At 36.3% G+C, this 24,070-nt stretch overlaps 1 protein-coding gene across 1 annotated transcript in view; it reads right to left on the bottom strand.

The window, feature by feature from the left end:
- The window catches only part of LOC102806213 (adhesion G protein-coupled receptor D1-like), a 47,407-nt gene extending 28,217 nt beyond the window's left edge, over positions 1-19,190 (bottom strand). The window contains exon 1 of the mRNA XM_085498446.1: positions 19,064-19,190. The gene's annotated coding sequence lies outside the window, so the exon portion shown is untranslated. The remainder of the gene's footprint in view (positions 1-19,063) is intronic.
- Between the last annotated feature and the right edge of the window lie 4,880 nt (positions 19,191-24,070).

The following is a 24,070-nucleotide window of genomic DNA, read 5'->3' as shown; positions in this document are numbered from 1 at the left end:
CTAGAAAATCATACAGAACCATGTCTAGAAAACCATACAGAACCATGTCAAGAAAACCATACAGAACCATGTCTACAAAACCATACAGAACTATGTCTAGAAAACCATACAGAACCAAGTCTACAGAACCATGTCCAGAAAGCCATACAGAACCATATCTACGGAACCATACAGAACTATGTCTAGAAAACCACACAGAACCATGTCTACAGAACCATGTCTACAAAACCATACAGAACCATATCTACAAAACCATACAGAACCATTTCTACAAAACCATACAGAACCATGTCTAGAAAACCATACAGACCTATGTCTAGAAAACCATACAGTACCATGTCTGCTAAACCATACAGCACCATGTCTACAAAACCATACAGAACTATGTCCATAACCATACAGAACTATGTATATAAACCATACAGAACCATGTCTAGAAAACCATACAGAACCATGTGTACAAAACCATACAGAACCATGTCTGCAAAACCATACAGAACCATGTCTAGAAAACCATACAGAACCATGTCTAGAAAACCATACAGAACCATCTCTATAAAACCATACAGAACCATGTCTATAAAACCATACAGTACCATGTCTGCAAAACCATATAGAACCATGTCTAGAAAACCATACAAAACCATGTCTATAAAACCATACAGAACTATGTCTGTAAACCACACAGCACCATGTCTAGAAAACCATACAGAACCATGTCTAAAAAAACATACAGAACCATGTCTATAAATCCATACAGAACCATGTCTACAAAACCATACAGAACTATGTATATAAAGCATACAGAACCATGTCTAGAAAACCATACAGAACCATGTCTATAAAACCATACAGAATCATGTCTACAAAACCATACAGAACTATGTCTATAAAACCATACAGAACCATATATATAAAACCATACAGAACCATGTTTACAGAACCATGTCTAGAAAACCATACAGAACCATGTCTAGAAAACCATACAGAACCATGTCTACAAAACCATACAGAACCATGTCTACAAAATCATACAGAACTATGTCTATAAAACCATACAGAACCATGTCTAGAGAAACATACAGAACGATATATATAAAACCATACAGAACCATGTCTATAAAACCATACAGAACCATGTCTACAAAACCATACAGAACCATGTCTAGAAAACCACACAGAACCATGTCTAGAAAATCATACAGAACTATGTCTAGAAGACCATACAGAACCATGTCTACAAAACCATACAGAACCATGTCTACAAAACCATACAGAACCATGTCTACAAAACCATACAGAACCATGTCTACAAAACCATACAGAACTATGTCTAGAAAACCACACAGAACGATGTCTAGAAAGCCATGCAGAACGATGTCTAGAAAACCATACAGAACTATGTCTATAAAACCATACAGAACCATGTCTACAAAACCATACAGAACTATGTCTAGAAAACCATACAGAACCATGTCTACAGAACCATGTCCAGAAAACCATACAGAACCATGTCTACGGAACCATACATAACTATGTCTAGAAAACCACACAGAACCATGTCTACAAAACCATACAGAACTATGTCCATAACCATACAGAACTATGTATATAAACCATACAGAACCATGTCTACAAAACCATACAGAACCATGTGTACAAAACCATACAGAACCATGTCTGCAAAACCATACAGAACCATGTCTAGAAAACCATACAGAACCATGTCTACAAAACCATACAGAACCATGTCTAGAAAACCATACAGACCTATGTCTAGAAAACCATACAGTATCATGTCTGCTAAACCATACAGCACCATGTCTACAAAACCATACAGAACTATGTCCATAATCATACAGAACCATGTATATAAACCATACAGAACCATGTCTAGAAAACCATACAGAACCATGTGTGAAAAACCATACAGAACCATGTCTAGAAAACCATACAGAACCATGTCTAGAAAACCATACAGAACCATCTCTATAAAACCATACAGAACCATGTCTATAAAACCATACAGTACAATGTCTGCAAAACCATACAGAACCATGTCTAGAAAACCATACAAAACCATGTCTATAAAACCATACAGAACTATGTCTATAAACCACACAGCACCATGTCTAAAAAACCATACAGAACCATGTCTACAAAACCATACAGAACCATGTCTACAAAACCATACAGAACCATGTCTGCAAAACCATACAGAACGATGTCTAGAAAACCATACAGAACCATGTCTACAAAACCATACAGAACCATGTCTACAAAACCATACAGAACCATGTCTACAAAACCATACAGAACTATGTCTATAAAACCATACAGAACCATGTCTATAAAACCATACAGAACCATGTCTACAAAACCATACAGAACCATGTCTGCAAAACCATACAGAACGATGTCTAGAAAACCACACAGAACCATGTCTAGAAAACCATACAGAACCATGTCTACAAAACCATACAGAACTATGTCTAGAAAACCATACAGAACCATGTCTACAGAACCATGTCCAGAAAACCATGCAGAACCATGTCTATGGAAACATACAGAACTATGTCTAGAAAACCACACAGAATCGTGTCTACAGAACCATGTCTTCAAAACCATACAGAACCATATCTACAAAACCATACAGAACCATGTCTACAAAACCATACAGAACCATGTCTATAAAACAATATAGCACTATGTCTAGAAAACCATACAGAACCATGTTTACGAAACCATACAGAACCATGTCTACATAACCATACAGAACCATGTCTACAAAAGCATACAGAACTATGTTTACAAAACCATACAGAACCATGTCTAGAAAACCATACAGAACCATGTCTAGAAAACCATACAGAACTATGTCTAGAAAACCATACAGAACCATGTCTATAAAACCATACAGAACCATCTCTAGAAAACCATACAGAACGATGTCTAGAAGACCATACAGAACCATGTCTATAAAACCATACAGAACCATGTCTAGAAAATCATACTGAACCATGTCTATAAAACCATACAGAACCATGTCTAGAAAACCATACAGAACCATGTATACAAAACCATACAGAAGTATGTCTAGAAAATCATACAGAACCATGTCTAGAAAACCATACAGAACCATGTCTAGAAAACCATAAGGAACCATGTCTACAAAACCATACAGAACTATGTCTAGAAAACCATACAGAACCATGTCTACAGAACCATGTCCAGAAAACCATACAGAACCATGTCTACGGAACCATACAGAACTATGTCTAGAAAACCACACAGAACCATGTCTACAGAACCATGTCTACAAAACCATACAGAACCATATCTACAAAACCATACAGAACCATTTCTACAAAACCATACAAAACCATGTCTATAAAACCATACAGAACCATCTCTAGAAAACCATACAGAACGATGTCTAGAAGACCATAAAGAACCATGTCTATAAAACCATACAGAACCATCTCTAGAAAACCATACAGAACGATTTATATAAAACCATACAGAACGATGTCTATAAAAGCATACAGAACCATGTCTAGAAAACCATACAGAACTATGTCTAGAAACCATACAGAACCATGTCTACAAAAACATACAGAACCATGTCTAGAAAATCATACAGAACCATGTCAATAAAACCATACAGAACCATGTCTAGAAAACCATACTGAACCATGTCTAGAAAACCATACAGAACCATGTCTACAAAACCATACAGAACTATGTCTAGAAAAACATACAGAACCATGTCTACAGAACCATGTCCAGAAAACCATACAGAACCATGTCTACGGAACCATACAGAACTATGTCTAGAAAACCACACAGAACCATGTCTACAGAACCATGTCTACAAAACCATACAGAACCATATCTACAAAACCATACAGAACCATTTCTACAAAACCATACAGAACCATGTCTAGAAAACCATACAGACCTATGTCTAGAAAACCATACAGTACCATGTCTGCTAAACCATACAGCACCATGTCTACAAAACCATACAGAACTATGTCCATAACCATACAGAACTATGTATATAAACCATACAGAACCATGTCTAGAAAACCATACAGAACCATGTGTACAAAACCATACAGAACCATGTCTACAAAACCATACAGAACCATGTCTACAAAACCATACAGAACCATGTCTACAAAACCATACAGAACCATGTCTACAAAACCATACAGAACTATGTCTAGAAAACCACACAGAACGATGTCTAGAAAACCATGCAGAACGATGTCTAGAAAACCATACAGAACTATGTCTATAAAACCATACAGAACCATGTCTACAAAACCATACAGAACTATGTCTAGAAAACCATACAGAACCATGTCTACAGAACCATGTCCAGAAAACCATACAGAACCATGTCTACGGAACCATACAGAACTATGTCTAGAAAACCACACAGAACCATGTCCACAAAACCATACAGAACTATGTCCATAACCATACAGAACTATGTATATAAACCATACAGAACCATGTCTACAAAACCATACAGAACCATGTGTACAAAACCATACAGAACCATGTCTGCAAAACCATACAGAACCATGTCTAGAAAACCATACAGAACCATGTCTACAAAACCATACAGAACCATGTCTAGAAAACCATACAGACCTATGTCTAGAAAACCATACAGTATCATGTCTGCTAAACTATACAGCACCATGTCTACAAAACCATACAGAACTATGTCCATAATCATACAGAACCATGTATATAAACCATACAGAACCATGTCTAGAAAACCATACAGAACCATGTGTGAAAAACCATACAGAACCATGTCTAGAAAACCATACAGAACCATGTCTAGAAAACCATACAGAACCATCTCTATAAAACCATACAGAACCATGTCTATAAAACCATACAGTACAATGTCTGCAAAACCATACAGAACCATGTCTAGAAAACCATACAAAACCATGTCTATAAAACCATACAGAACTATGTCTATAAACCACACAGCACCATGTCTAAAAAACCATACAGAACCATGTCTACAAAACCATACAGAACCATGTCTACAAAACCATACAGAACCATGTCTGCAAAACCATACAGAACGATGTCTAGAAAACCATACAGAACCATGTCTACAAAACCATACAGAACCATGTCTACAAAACCATACAGAACCATGTCTACAAAACCATACAGAACTATGTCTATAAAACCATACAGAACCATGTCTATAAAACCATACAGAACCATGTCTACAAAACCATACGGAACCATGTCTGCAAAACCATACAGAACGATGTCTAGAAAACCACACAGAACCATGTCTAGAAAACCATACAGAACCATGTCTACAAAACCATACAGAACTATGTCTAGAAAACCATACAGAACCATGTCTACAGAACCATGTCCAGAAAACCATGCAGAACCATGTCTATGGAACCATACAGAACTATGTCTAGAAAACCACACAGAACCGTGTCTACAGAACCATGTCTTCAAAACCATACAGAACCATATCTACAAAACCATACAGAACCATGTCTACAAAACCATACAGAACCATGTCTATAAAACAATATAGCACTATGTCTAGAAAACCATACAGAACCATGTTTACGAAACCATACAGAACCATGTCTACATAACCATACAGAACCATGTCTACAAAAGCATACAGAACTATGTTTACAAAACCATACAGAACCATGTCTAGAAAACCATACAGAACCATGTCTAGAAAACCATACAGAACTATGTCTAGAAAACCATACAGAACCATGTCTATAAAACCATACAGAACCATCTCTAGAAAACCATACAGAACGATGTCTAGAAGACCATACAGAACCATGTCTATAAAACCATACAGAACCATGTCTAGAAAATCATACTGAACCATGTCTATAAAACCATACAGAACCATGTCTAGAAAACCATACAGAACCATGTATACAAAACCATACAGAAGTATGTCTAGAAAATCATACAGAACCATGTCTAGAAAACCATACAGAACCATGTCTAGAAAACCATAAGGAACCATGTCTACAAAACCATACAGAACTATGTCTAGAAAACCATACAGAACCATGTCTACAGAACCATGTCCAGAAAACCATACAGAACCATGTCTACGGAACCATACAGAACTATGTCTAGAAAACCACACAGAACCATGTCTACAGAACCATGTCTACAAAACCATACAGAACCATATCTACAAAACCATACAGAACCATTTCTACAAAACCATACAGAACCATGTCTATAAAACCATACAGAACCATCTCTAGAAAACCATACAGAACGATGTCTAGAAGACCATAAAGAACCATGTCTATAAAACCATACAGAACCATCTCTAGAAAACCACATAGAACGATTTATATAAAACCATACAGAACGATGTCTATAAAAGCATACAGAACCATGTCTAGAAAACCATACAGAACTATGTCTAGAAACCATACAGAACCATGTCTACAAAAACATACAGAACCATGTCTAGAAAATCATACAGAACCATGTCTATAAAACCATACAGAACCATGTCTAGAAAACCATACAGAACCATGTCTAGAAAACCATACAGAACCATGTCTACAAAACCATACAGAACTATGTCTAGAAAAACATACAGAACCATGTCTACAGAACCATGTCCAGAAAACCATACAGAACCATGTCTACGGAACCATACAGAACTATGTCTAGAAAACCACACAGAACCATGTCTACAGAACCATGTCTACAAAACCATACAGAACCATATCTACAAAACCATACAGAACCATTTCTACAAAACCATACAGAACCATGTCTAGAAAACAATACAGACCTATGTCTAGAAAACCATACAGTACCATGTCTGCTAAACCATACAGCACCATGTCTACAAAACCATACAGAACTATGTCCATAACCATACAGAACTATGTATATAAACCATACAGAACCATGTCTAGAAAACCATACAGAACCATGTGTACAAAACCATACAGAACCATGTCTGCAAAACCATACAGAACCATGTATACAAAACCATACAGAAGTATGTCTAGAAAATCATACAGAACCATGTCTAGAAAACCATACAGAACCATGTCTAGAAAACCATAAGGAACCATGTCTACAAAACCATACAGAACTATGTCTAGAAAACCATACAGAACCATGTCTACAGAACCATGTCCAGAAAACCATACAGAACCATGTCTACGGAACCATACAGAACTATGTCTAGAAAACCACACAGAACCATGTCTACAGAACCATGTCTACAAAACCATACAGAACCATATCTACAAAACCATACAGAACCATTTCTACAAAACCATACAGAACCATGTCTATAAAACCATACAGAACCATCTCTAGAAAACCATACAGAACGATGTCTAGAAGACCATAAAGAACCATGTCTATAAAACCATACAGAACCATCTCTAGAAAACCACATAGAACGATTTATATAAAACCATACAGAACGATGTCTATAAAAGCATACAGAACCATGTCTAGAAAACCATACAGAACTATGTCTAGAAACCATACAGAACCATGTCTACAAAAACATACAGAACCATGTCTAGAAAATCATACAGAACCATGTCTATAAAACCATACAGAACCATGTCTAGAAAACCATACAGAACCATGTCTAGAAAACCATACAGAACCATGTCTACAAAACCATACAGAACTATGTCTAGAAAAACATACAGAACCATGTCTACAGAACCATGTCCAGAAAACCATACAGAACCATGTCTACGGAACCATACAGAACTATGTCTAGAAAACCACACAGAACCATGTCTACAGAACCATGTCTACAAAACCATACAGAACCATATCTACAAAACCATACAGAACCATTTCTACAAAACCATACAGAACCATGTCTAGAAAACCATACAGACCTATGTCTAGAAAACCATACAGTACCATGTCTGCTAAACCATACAGCACCATGTCTACAAAACCATACAGAACTATGTCCATAACCATACAGAACTATGTATATAAACCATACAGAACCATGTCTAGAAAACCATACAGAACCATGTGTACAAAACCATACAGAACCATGTCTGCAAAACCATACAGAACCATGTCTAGAAAACCATACAGAACCATGTCTATAAAACCATACAGTACCATGTCTGCAAAACCATACAGAACCATGTCTACAAAACCATACAGAACTATGTATATAAAGCATACAGAACCATGTCTAGAAAACCATACAGAACCATGTCTATAAAACCATACAGAATCATGTCTACAAAACCATACAGAACTATGTCTATAAAACCATACAGAACCATGTCTAGAGAAACATACAGAACCATATATATAAAACCATACAGAACCATGTTTACAGAACCATGTCTAGAAAACCATACAGAACCATGTCTAGAAAACCATACAGAACCATGTCTACAAAACCATACAGAACAATGTCTACAAAACCATACAGAACTATGTCTATAAAACCATACAGAACCATGTCTAGAGAAACATACAGAACGATATATATAAAACCATACAGAACCATGTCTATAAAACCATACAGAACCATGTCTACAAAACCATACAGAACCATGACTAGAAAACCACACAGAACCATGTCTACAAAACCATGCAGAACCATGTCTACAAAACAATACAGAACCATGTCTACAAAACCATACAGAACTATGTCTAGAAAACCACACAGAACGATGTCTAGAAAACCATGCAGAACGATGTCTAGAAAACCATACAGAACTATGTCTATAAAACCATACAGAACCATGTCTACAAAACCATACAGAACTATGTCTAGAAAACCATACAGAACCATGTCTACAGAACCATGTCCAGGAAACCATACAGAACCATGTCTACGGAACCATACAGAACTATGTCTAGAAAACCACACAGAACCATGTCTACAGAACCATGTCTAGAAAACCATACAGAACTATGTCTAGAAACCATACAGAACCATGTCTACAAAAATATACAGAACCATGTCTAGAAAATCATACAGAACCATGTCTATAAAACCATACAGAACCATCTCTAGAAAACCATACAGAACGATGTCTAGAAGACCATACAGAACCATGTCTATAAAACCATACAGAACCATGTCTAGAAAATCATACAGAACCATGTCTATAAAACCATACAGAACCATGTCTAGAAAACCATAAGGAACCATGTCTACAAAACCATACAGAACTATGTCTAGAAAACCATACAGAACCATGTCCAGAAAACCATACAGAACCATGTCTACGGAACCATACAGAACTATGTCTAGAAAACCACACAGAACCATGTCTACAGAACCATGTCTACAAAACCATACAGAACCATATCTACAAAACCATACAGAACCATTTCTACAAAACCATACAGAACCATGTCTATAAAACCATACAGAACCATCTCTAGAAAACCATACAGAACGATGTCTAGAAGACCATACAGAACCATGTCTATAAAACCATACAGAACCATCTCTAGAAAACCATACAGAACGATTTATATAAAACCATACAGAACGATGTCTATAAAAGCATACAGAACCATGTCTAGAAAACCATACAGAACTATGTCTAGAAACCATACAGAACCATGTCTACAAAAACATACAGAACCATGTCTAGAAAATCATACAGAACCATGTCTATAAAACCATACAGAACCATGTCTAGAAAACCATACAGAACCATGTCTACAGAACCATGTCCAGAAAACCATACAGAACCATGTCTACGGAACCATACAGAACTATGTCTAGAAAACCACACAGAACCATGTCTACAGAACCATGTCTACAAAACCATACAGAACCATATCTACAAAACCATACAGAACCATTTCTACAAAACCATACAGAACCATGTCTAGAAAACCATACAGACCTATGTCTAGAAAACCATACAGTACCATGTCTGCTAAACCATACAGCACCATGTCTACAAAACCATACAGAACTATGTATATAAACCATACAGAACCATGTCTAGAAAACCATACAGAACCATGTGTACAAAACCATACAGAACCATGTCTGCAAAACCATACAGAACCATGTCTAGAAAACCATACAGAACCATGTCTAGAAAACCATACAGAACCATCTCTATAAAACCATACAGAACCATGTCTATAAAACCATACAGTACCATGTCTGCAAAACCATATAGAACCATGTCTAGAAAACCATACAAAATCATGTCTATAAAACCATACAGAACTATGTCTGTAAACCACACAGCACCATGTCTAGAAAACCATACAGAACCATGTCTAAAAAACATACAGAACCATGTCTATAAAACCATACAGAACCATGTCTACAAAACCATACAGAACTATGTATATAAAGCATAGAGAACCATGTCTAGAAAACCATACAGAACCATGTCTATAAAACCATACAGAATCATGTCTACAAAACCATACAGAACTATGTCTATAAAACCACACAGAACCATGTCTAGAGAAACATACAGAACCATATATATAAAACCATACAGAACCATGTTTACAGAACCATGTCTAGAAAACCATACAGAACCATGTCTAGAAAACCATACAGAACCATGTCTACAAAACCATACAGAACAATGTCTAGAAAACCATACAAAACCATGTCTATAAAACCATACAGAACTATGTCTATAAACCACACAGCACCATGTCTAAAAAACCATACAGAACCATGTCTACAAAACCATACAGAACCATGTCTACAAAACCATACAGAACCATGTCTGCAAAACCATACAGAACGATGTCTACAAAACCATACAGAACTATGTCTATAAAACCATACAGAACCATGTCTAGAGAAACATACAGAACGATATATATAAAACCATACAGAACCATGTCTATAAAACCATACAGAACCATGTCTACAAAACCATACAGAACCATGACTAGAAAACCACACAGAACCATGTCTACAAAACCATACAGAACCATGTCTACAAAATAATACAGAACCATGTCTACAAAACCATACAGAACTATGTCTAGAAAACCACACAGAACGATGTCTGGAAAACCATGCAGAACGATGTCTAGAAAACCATACAGAACTATGTCTATAAAACCATACAGAACCATGTCTACAAAACCATACAGAACTATGTCTAGAAAACCATACAGAACCATGTCTACAGAACCATGTCCAGGAAACCATACAGAACCATGTCTACGGAACCATACAGAACTATGTCTAGAAAACCACACAGAACCATGTCTACAGAACCATGTCTAGAAAACCATACAGACCTATGTCTAGAAAACCATACAGTACCATGTCTGCTAAACCATACAGCACCATGTCTACAAAACCATACAGAACTATGTCCATAACCATACAGAACTATGTATATAAACCATACAGAACCATGTCTAGAAAACCATACAGAACCATGTGTACAAAACCATACAGAACCATGTCTACAAAACCATACAGAACCATGTATACAAAACCATACAGACCTATGTCTAGAAAACCATACAGTATCATGTCTGCTAAACCATACAGCACCATGTCTAGAAAACCATACAAAACCATGTCTATAAAACCATACAGAACTATGTCTATAAACCACACAGCACCATGTCTAAAAAACATACAGAACCATTTCTACAAAACCATACAGAACCATGTCTACAAAACCATACAGAACCATGTCTGCAAAACCATACAGAACGATGTCTAGAAAACCACACAGAACCATGTCTACAAAACCACACAGCACCATGTCTAGAAAACCATACAGAACCATGTCTAAAAAACATACAGAACCATGTCTATAAAACCATACAGAACCATGACTGCTAAACCATACAGAACCATGTCTGCAAAACCATACAGAACGATGTCTAGAAAACCACACAGAACCATGTCTACAAAACCATACAGAACCATGTCTACAAAACCATACAGAACCATGTCTGCAAAACCATACAGAACGATGTCTAGAAAACCACACAGAACCATGTCTAGAAAACCATACAGAACCATGTCTACAAAACCATACAGAACTATGTCTAGAAAACCATACAGAACCATGTCTACAGAACCATGTCCAGAAAACCATACAGAACCATGTCTATGGAACCATACAGAACTATGTCTAGAAAACCACACAGAACCGTGTCTACAGAACCATGTCTTCAAAACCATACAGAACCATATCTACAAAACCATACAGAACCATGTCTACAAAACCATACAGAACCATGTCTATAAAACAATATAGCACTATGTCTAGAAAACCATACAGAACCATTTTTACGAAACCATACAGAACCATGTCTACATAACCATACAGAACCATGTCTACAAAAGCATACAGAACTATGTTTACAAAACCATACAGAACCATGTCTAGAAAACCATACAGAACCATGTCTAGAAAACCATACAGAACTATGTCTAGAAAACCATACAGAACCATGTCTATAAAACCATACAGAACCATATCTAGAAAACCATACAGAACGATGTCTAGAAGACCATACAGAACCATGTCTATAAAACCATACAGAACCATCTCTAGAAAACCATACAGAACGATGTCTATAAAACCATACAGAACGATGTCTATAAAAGCATACAGAACCATGTCTAGAAAACCATACAGAACTATGTCTAGAAACCATACAGAACCATGTCTACAAAAATATACAGAACCATGTCTAGAAAATCATACAGAACCATGTCTATAAAACCATACAGAACCATGTCTAGAAAATCATACAGAACCATGTATACAAAACCATACAGAAGTATGTCTAGAAAATCATACAGAACCATGTCTAGAAAACCATACAGAACCATGTCTAGAAAACCATACAGAACCATGTCTACAAAACAATACAGAACTATGTCTAGAAAACCATACAGAACCATGTCTACAGAACCATACAGAACTATGTCTAGAAAACCACACAGAACCATGTCTACAGAACTATGTCTACAAAACCATACAGAACCATATCTACAAAACCATACAGAACCATTTCTACAAAACCATACAGAACCATGTCTATAAAACCATACAGAACCATCTCTAGAAAACCATACAGAACGATGTCTAGAAGACCATACAGAACAATGTCTATATAACCATACAGAACCATCTCTAGAAAACCATACAGAACGATGTCTATAAAACCATACAGAACGATGTCTATAAAAGCATACAGAACCATGTCTAGAAAACCATACAGAACTATGTCTAGAAACCATACAGAACCATGTCTACAAAAACATACAGAACCATGTCTAGAAAATCATACAGAACCATGTCTATAAAACCATACAGAACCATGTCTAGAAAACCATACAGAACCATGTATACAAAACCATACAGAAGTATGTCTAGAAAATCATACAGAACCATGTCTAGAAAACCATACAGAACCATGTCTAGAAAACCATACAGAACCATGTCTACAAAACCATACAGAACTATGTCTAGAAAAACATACAGAACCATGTCTACAGAACCATGTCCAGAAAACCATACAGAACCATGTCTACGGAACCATACAGAACTATGTCTAGAAAACCACACAGAACCATGTCTACAGAACCATGTCTACAAAACCACAGAACCATATCTACAAAACCATACAGAACCATTTCTACAAAACCATACAGAACCATGTCTAGAAAACCATACAGACCTATGTCTAGAAAACAATACAGTACCATGTCTGCTAAACCATACAGCACCATGTCTACAAAACCATACAGAACTATGTCCATAACCATACAGAACTATGTATATAAACCATACAGAACCATGTCTAGAAAACCATACAGAACCATGTGTACAAAACCATACAGAACCATGTCTGCAAAACCATACAGAACCATGTCTAGAAAACCATACAGAACCATGTCTAGAAAACCATACAGAACCATCTCTATAAAACCATACAGAACCATGTCTATAAAACCATACAGTACCATGTCTGCAAAACCATATAGAACCATGTCTAGAAAACCATACAAAACCATGTCTATAAAACCATACAGAACTATGTCTGTAAACCACACAGCACCATGTGTAGAAAACCATACAGAACCATGTCTAAAAAACCATACAGAACCATGTCTATAAAACCATACACAACCATGTCTACAAAACCATACAGAACTATGTATATAAAGCATACAGAACCATGTCTAGAAAACCATACAGAACCATGTCTAGAAAACCATACAGAATCATGTCTAGAAAACCATACAGAACTATGTCTATAAAACCATACAGAACTATGTCTAGAGAAACATACAGAACCATATATATAAAACCATACAGAACCATGTTTACAGAACCATGTCTAGAAAACCATACAGAACCATGTCTAGAAAACCATACAGAACCATGTCTACAAAACCATACAGAACCATGTCTACAAAACCATACAGAACTATGTCTATAAAACCATACAGAACCATGTCTAGAGAAACATACAGAACGATATATATAAAACCATACAGAACCATGTCTATAAAACCATACAGAACCATGTCTACAAAACCATACAGAACCATGTCTAGAAAACCACACAGAACCATGTCTAGAAAACCATACAGAACTATGTCTAGTAGACCATACAGAACCATGTCTACAAAACCATACAGAACCATGTCTACAAAACCATACAGAACCATGTCTACAAAACCATACAGAACCATGTCTACAAAACCATACAGAACTATGTCTAGAAAACCACACAGAACGATGTCTAGAAAACCATACAGAACTATGTCTATAAAACCATACAGAACCATGTCTATAAAACCATACAGAACCATGTCTACAAAACCATACAGAACCATGTCTGCAAAACCATACAGAACGATGTCTAGAAGACCATACAGAACCATGTCTACAAAACCATACAGAACCATGTCTACAAAACCATACAGAACCATGTCTGCAAAACCATACAGAACGATGTCTAGAAAACCACACAGAACCATGTCTACAAAACCATACAGAACCATGTCTGCAAAACCATACAGAACGATGTCTAGAAGACCATACAGAACCATGTCTATAAAACCATACAGAACCATGTCTAGAAAACCATACAGAACCATTTTTACGAAACCATACAGAACCATGTCTACATAACCATACAGAACCATGTCTACAAAAGCATACAGAACTATGTTTACAAAACCATACAGAACCATGTCTAGAAAACCATACAGAACCATGTCTAGAAAACCATACAGAACTATGTCTAGAAAACCATACAGAACCATGTCTATAAAACCATACAGAACCATCTCTAGAAAACCATACAGAACGATGTCTAGAAGACCATACAGAACCATGTCTATAAAACCATACAGAACCATCTCTAGAAAACCATACAGAACGATGTCTATAAAACCATACAGAACGATGTCTATAAAAGCATACAGAACCATGTCTAGAAAACCATACAGAACTATGTCTAGAAACCATACAGAACCATGTCTACAAAAATATACAGAACCATGTCTAGAAAATCCTACAGAACCATGTCTATAAAACCATACAGAACCATGTCTAGAAAATCATACAGAACCATGTATACAAAACCATACAGAAGTATGTCTAGAAAATCATACAGAACCATGTCTAGAAAACCATACAGAACCATGTCTAGAAAACCATACAGAACCATGTCTACAAAACAATACAGAACTATGTCTAGAAAACCATACAGAACCATGTCTACAGAACCATACAGAACTATGTCTAGAAAACCACACAGAACCATGTCTACAGAACTATGTCTACAAAACCATACAGAACCATATCTACAAAACCATACAGAACCATTTCTACAAAACCATACAGAACCATGTCTATAAAACCATACAGAACCATCTCTAGAAAACCATACAGAACGATGTCTAGAAGACCATACAGAACAATGTCTATATAACCATACAGAACCATCTCTAGAAAACCATACAGAACGATGTCTATAAAACCATACAGAACGATGTCTATAAAAGCATACAGAACCATGTCTAGAAAACCATACAGAACTATGTCTAGAAACCATACAGAACCATGTCTACAAAAACATACAGACCCATGTCTAGAAAATCATACAGAACCATGTCTATAAAACCATACAGAACCATGTCTAGAAAACCATACAGAACCATGTATACAAAACCATACAGAAGTATGTCTAGAAAATCATACAGAACCATGACTAGAAAACCATACAGAACCATGTCTAGAAAACCATACAGAACCATGTCTACAAAACCATACAGAACTATGTCTAGAAAAACATACAGAACCATGTCTACAGAACCATGTCCAGAAAACCATACAGAACCATGTCTACGGAACCATACAGAACTATGTCTAGAAAACCACACAGAACCATGTCTACAGAACCATGTCTACAAAACCACAGAACCATATCTACAAAACCATACAGAACCATTTCTACAAAACCATACAGAACCATGTCTAGAAAACCATACAGACCTATGTCTAGAAAACAATACAGTACCATGTCTGCTAAACCATACAGCACCATGTCTACAAAACCATACAGAACTATGTCCATAACCATACAGAACTATGTATATAAACCATACAGAACCATGTCTAGAAAATCATACAGAACCATGTGTACAAAACCATACAGAACCATGTCTGCAAAACCATACAGAACCATGTCTAGAAAACCATACAGAACCATGTCTAGAAAACCATACAGAACCATCTCTATAAAACCATACAGAACCATGTCTATAAAACCATACAGTACCATGTCTGCAAAACCATATAGAACCATGTCTAGAAAACCATACAAAACCATGTCTATAAAACCATACAGAACTATGTCTGTAAACCACACAGCACCATGTGTAGAAAACCATACAGAACCATGTCTAAAAAACCATACAGAACCATGTCTATAAAACCAAACAGAACCATGTCTACAAAACCATACAGAACTATGTATATAAAGCATACAGAACCATGTCTAGAAAACCATACAGAACCATGTCTAGAAAACCATACAGAATCATGTCTACAAAACCATACAGAACTATGTCTATAAAACCATACAGAACTATGTCTAGAGAAACATACAGAACCATATATATAAAACCATACAGAACCATGTTTACAGAACCATGTCTAGAAAACCATACAGAACCATGTCTAGAAAACCATACAGAACCATGTCTACAAAACCATACAGAACCATGTCTACAAAACCATACAGAACTATGTCTATAAAACCATACAGAACCATGTCTAGAGAAACATACAGAACGATATATATAAAACCATACAGAACCATGTCTATAAAACCATACAGAACCATGTCTACAAAACCATACAGAACCATGTCTAGAAAACCACACAGAACCATGTCTAGAAAACCATACAGAACCATGTCTACAAAACCATACAGAACCATGTCTACAAAACCATACAGAACTATGTCTATAAAACCATACAGAACCATGTCTAGAGAAACATACAGAACGATATATATAAAACCATACAGAACCATGTCTATAAAACCATACAGAACCATGTCTACAAAACCATACAGAACCATGTCTAGAAAACCACACAGAACCATGTCTAGAAAACCATACAGAACTATGTCTAGTAGACCATACAGAACCATGTCTACAAAACCATACAGAACCATGTCTACAAAACCATACAGAACCATGTCTACAAAACCATACAGAATCATGTCTACAAAACCATACAGAACTATGTCTAGAAAACCACACAGAACGATGTCTAGAAAACCATGCAGAACGATGTCTAGAAAACCATACAGAACTATGTCTATAAAACCATACAGAACCATGTCTATAAAACCATACAGAACCATGTCTACAAAACCATACAGAACCATGTCTGCAAAACCATACAGAACGATGTCTAGAAGACCATACAGAACCATGTCTACAAAACCATACAGAACCATGTCTACAAAACCATACAGAACCATGTCTGCAAAACCATACAGAACGATGTCTAGAAAACCACACAGAACCATGTCTACAAAACCATACAGAACCATGTCTGCAAAACCATACAGAACGATGTCTAGAAGACCATACAGAACCATGTCTATAAAACCATACAGAACCATGTCTAGAAAACCATACAGAACCATGTCTGCAAAACCATACAGAACCTTCTCTAGAAAACCACACAGAACCATGTTTATAAAACCATACAGAACCATGTCTACAAAACCATACAGAACCATGTCTGCAAACTATTTTGAATTCCCTCATTGTCAACTTTACCTTACATAGTAAGTTTCCATATACGTCTAGTAGACATTTCCCAAGAATACACTGATTGAGTTCACCATCGAAGCCTTAAATATTGGTACCTCCAAAAGTATAAACCAAATGCAAACAATTCATACAAATGGGAGGGCGCTCTCACACTTCGCGTTATATTTGCCTGCATTCAAACCACATTAAATACGCTATATACGTCAAGTAAAGTTATACCATTTAACGTTCACTGTGAGATCTCACGGTATGCGTGAAATCGAATGTAACAACAGAACCATAGCGTCATAGCGTCGTAGTAGTTTCAAAACTTCGCTAGGGATTGGAGAAACGCGTACAAAATTTGTTACCACGCTCAGTAATGTGCTATACGCCATTATTGATGTTCATTGTTTATAAAGTAAGGTACTATTCCTTTTTTGCGACAAACGTTCTATCGCGTCGTTCACGCACTACGCGAGTTCTCGCAGCGAACGACAAATCTTCTATTGCCCATTCAAGTGACAATCTGATACAAGGAACAGCAGTGTGTATAATACCATACAAGAAGCATTATAAGTACTTACAGCGTCAAGTCTGCTGAAATGAGTTGACTGGAATCAGGATTTGTTAATAACATATTATGTGACTAAATATTGATGTTTTGAGTGGGTACAAATATTTCAAACGCTCTGTTTACTACATTGCAGCAACATACGTTACCTATGTTCGACGTATTTACGTGTACGTATTCCCCGGGAAGAAGCGATAGTGCGATGCCCTCTATGAATTCATCTACACCTTTTAGGATCGATGAAATGAAGACACGCGATGACACGTTAATTTTACTGCTCTCAGCTACTACGTCCTAAAACATGAAAACAAAATAAACAAATCCATATGTATGTAATGAGTTCCCACATATATAACGATTAATTGAAAAGTTGACATTAATGCAATTACGGACCTGCTAATGAACAGAGTTTCATTTGTTGAAATAAATTAATAAATAAATACACATCACTTGCCTGAACACAACAAAACTGCACCGAAATGGCGTCACTTGTCAATTCTATTATATCCTAGTTAAAGGACAAACAAGAAAAATATAAATTGGTTTCTTAATATATCTGCATATAATGGCAATTGCTAATACACACACACTGTGTGAATTGTATCCACTAACCATTTTAACGACTTATTGACATTTTCAAGTTTCGTATATATTTACATTTTAGCCGGTTGTGTTATACTGTCTCACAAACTTGACAGTTGACAGTACTAATATACGCTATACGAGTATGGAAAGCGTAATTGATCAATTTACATCTATTTGAGTGTTTCTGTATTTTGAAATGTAACATTAAATTATATATATTGACTGATTGAAGAAACAAAGTTGAACACCAACAGAACTGCACATCATATGATGTAAGTTTCCGTTTGAATTCATTAAATGAGGCTGAGCCGCATATACATATACACATTATAAACTTCGCAAATTAACATATTAATTAAAACGTACAGGTTCAAGTATTACATAATAGTGCCTTTGTCGGCATGATGATACAAGTTCATTTCTTTTGTTCAGTTTGGATCGGTGTGGTCTAAAAATTATGATATTTTTTGCTTTCAAATATAATATGCATTGTTTGCTGGAGCTACTGTACGGGCTATCGTGAGCAAGAATTCTCTATGTTATTCTAGGCTCAATACTTGAGTGACCAAATATGCGTTTTTAGTTCTGTCGCTTTTAAATGTCTGATTACAAAATTAGACCGTGTAGTTTCGATATCTGTTACGCCAGTTTTTTGTCTAATCGCGTGACTTCCGCTTGGTATATGACGCCAGACTGCAAAAACTTTGTTTTCTTCTGGCTGTTGCATAGCTTGTTGGTTTTCGTTTTATCGGTCGTGATGCTCTTATCGGTCACAAGTTGGCGTTTGTTTTTACTGTTAATAGTATTTTTATATTGCCAGAAGAAAACAACTGTTTGAATACACAGATGAATAAAACACGTAACACATATAAATGTGTCTAAACACACATACTATAGTATTATGAAAGGCTTGGAGACAAACTGCCGAGACTTGATAATAGTGACGACCATTTGCAAACTTTCCCAACGCTTCAAAAGAATAAGCTACTCGTACTGTTATGTGTCGCAGTTGTCATGATTATAACTTTATAGCGTACATGGATCGGTAAAACTGGAATGTCTATGCTTGTGATTTTAAACTACCTATCATTGTGGCGCATATTTTAAGACCAGATTTAAGACCACCCTTTCCCTTATCTAGCGTTGTGATGAAAATGACAACAGATTGGGACTTAGCTTCAGATTGAGTGTGTTCTATTTAAACATTTACCGGAACTTCTGCAAGTCGTAGAATCTTCGGAAATGATCTTCACTCTAGTAAATCTCAGCATTTTGGCTTAAATTTTACTGGGTGTCTTGGACGCCTTTCATGTATAAATTTAAAAGCAATGAAACTATACTTTGTAAATGGAACTGCTATTTATGATAAATAAATAGTGTTTACCTTAGCAGTTTGTTGTATCTCTTCAACTGTTCTGTTTGATGTTATCACATTATGTGTCTCTATCGATAATCGTTGAAATATGTTTACACTTGTTGTGGGAGCTGTCACTGTTGATTGGTTTAGTGTAACTGTACTTAATTCATCTGTAGTCATCGCAGGTACGGTCGTAAATACAGTAGTAACCGGTGTGGTGACGACTGCTGTAGTTGTAGTCACGAAATATGGGAATCCGCTGCTGAAGTCTAATACCGAACACTGGACAACATTATCCCCCGTAAACATTGATGTTACTTCCCTGTCAGCGTCCGTGTAAGTATGACCCAACATGGGGTCACATGCCCAGGAGGCACCTATAGAACATAATCGACTCTTATGCAAGTAGACAACTTCATACTAATAAAACAAACACACATCACCAAAACCTCTAACATGCTATACTGATGCAATTAATTGTATATATTTTGTTTCATTATAACCACAGGGAGCCCTGGAACTATAACCAACTGTACGCAGTCTCTATGAGCGGGGGGGGTTATCGGTTGGTAACTAGTGTTAGAAATAGAGAAGGTTCCAGCCAGCCCACATTTTTTAAACTCGAAAACAACAGTCAAAAAGAATGAAAAATTAAATCTAAAAAAAAAAAAAAAAAAAAAAAAAAAGGTTGATGAATATTAGTTGTTCTTTTAAATTTCGCTAAAGCCTTACATATATTTTAACTTATTTCTGCAGAATAAGTCAAGAAAACTACACAAATTGACTCCATTTATGGATAATTAACGGTTTGCCCGAACGCACAGCACAGTTGTCAAGAACCAATTACAAACCAGTTGAGCGAGGCTAACCGAGTCGTAACCTCGGTGTGTTTTGTAACTAGTGTTATGATTGGTTCTTGACAAATTCTGAACAGGCCACGCCTCTAACTGTGCCGTGCGTTCGGGCAAACCGTTAATTATTCATAAATTGAGTCAATTTGTGTAGTTTTCTTGATTTATTCTGCAGATATAGTTAAAATATAGGTAAGGCCTTGGCGAAATTTGAAAGAGCAACTAATATTCTACAACCTGGTATTTTTTTTAGAATTTATTTTTCGAGTTTAAAAAATATGGGATGGCTGGAGCCTTCATCCCCTGTCTATTTCTTACGCTAGATCCCAACCGATACCCCCCCCCCCGCTCACAGAGAATGCGTACATTTGATTATAGTTCCTGGGCTCCTTGTGTTATAACATAAACTTTCCATACCGATTCTGATTTCTTTCATCCAGTACCATATTATACCAGGACTCGGCATTTCCGGGTGGATCCACGGTGCTGGTACACCCAAGCTACTCGAACATGACTCACACGCCAATGTACCATACAACGACGGTGAACTTCGGTTTCGCGTTGTGAACAGACTCTCTCCCTTGTCAATGTAGGGGATAATGCTTGATATACTGTCATCGGACGTTTCATCCCATGCACTATATTTGCAAGCCATAACCGAACCTTGTTCGAAGTCTACATCTGTAAAATTACACGTTTTGTCGGCTACCCAAATACCACCCCAGGAATTATTGCTGCTTGCTTCTAGGCGATACTGTAATTAGAGGTTATTCGCGATTAATTACAAAAGATTACGAGTGTTATTTCGAAAAACAGTGGTAATACCAACAATAAAAGACCATGAACAATTTTGTAAAATGGCATGTAGATATTTCGAAGTACTTTACCACCATTCTCCGCTGCTAGCTTTGAAGCAGCTGTCCTAAAATTTTCAATGGTATTTTAATCATATATGCAAATTCAAGTTGCTTAACGACCAGCATACTCTTTTAATTTACGATTAGATAAATTTCATCCAGTTTTTATAGCACATTCTATTATAAGGGATTGGAACCCGTTCTGTTCTGCAGCACGAAAATCCGATTTCAAGACGAATAAGTTTGACCTTCGTACTCGGATATTTTGAGTATGTAAAACTTCCCAAAGATGTAATTAAATCGTGTTTATGCCATTTCACAGTTATTTAGAAATACGTTGAGTGTGTGAATGCATAATATATAATTTCTCTAAAACAGGATTGCATTTGTGTTTCTTGATATATATATTATGGTTAAATCTTATACAACTTTTATTGTACAATTCTATCAGGCAGTGGAGGATGGTTGAAAATGTGTATTAACTACTTTAACAATTTATAAACTTAAGTCACAAGAGTTCACAACTGAACAATATTTTAGTTTAGGAATTTGCATTGTGTTGTATTTGATGAAGAAAATTGAAATATGAAACATTCCCAACAAGAGCTTTCAAAAGCGTTGTTACCTTGATATTATCATGTGACATTCCATATATAACAGCCATGACGTAATACATTACCAACAATAATGCATGTGACGTGACTGGTAATCTAAAGTTCATACAAAAACGCACACACTTCGAAATCTAAATCCAACAACTGTGCAAAGGCGACTATACTTAATTCAGAAACCGCACTTGTCGTAAAACTAAAGGTCAGGATTACTACTCTTGCAAAAAAGTGGTACTGGTTTGTCTCTGGCTCTCATGTTTTGTTTTGGTGCATGGGTGGCCGTCATGTATCTCAGTTGGTAGTATGTGATTTCTCGTTATTTTAATGTTTGAAATGTGACATATATTAATACCCACACGGCATCCCAGTCATTCCAATAAGAACTTTATAACAAATTTTCTTGAGCGAGTAACCACAATATTTCTACCGATGTGTGGTGTTCAATTTTTACTTACCAGTATCTTATCCATGACTGTACAATCATTGATCATATCATCTACATACTGTAGTATCGAGTAATCATCTGTCAAAGAGGGCGTCCCACTGTTTTTATTCATAAATTCACCAACCGTGAAACCATTATGCGTGACACTCGTCATTAGCAGTGTCCAACCACCACCATCTCGGGTCATGTCGCAATATACTTGATGAGGTTCGAAATCAACGGATAGTGGACCATCCCCGAAATTATTCATTATAAAAGAGTCGGCACACGTCTTGTATGTTATGCATTCTGTCAACACAAAAAAAGATATTACTGAAAGAATTCTTGTCAGAAAATTCAGCGTCATAAATTGACACTATAGGACGAAGCACTGTGACATGTTTATATTTTAGCCGAACAGCAGGCGAATATCATTCACCGACCAGCACTAGCTCACCATATGTTGTGATG

This window comes from Saccoglossus kowalevskii, chromosome 4, assembly GCF_978046115.1.
Source record: "Saccoglossus kowalevskii chromosome 4, keSacKowa6.1, whole genome shotgun sequence".
NCBI lineage: Eukaryota > Metazoa > Hemichordata > Enteropneusta > Harrimaniidae > Saccoglossus > Saccoglossus kowalevskii.
This window is presented reverse-complemented; position numbering and strand designations above follow the sequence as displayed.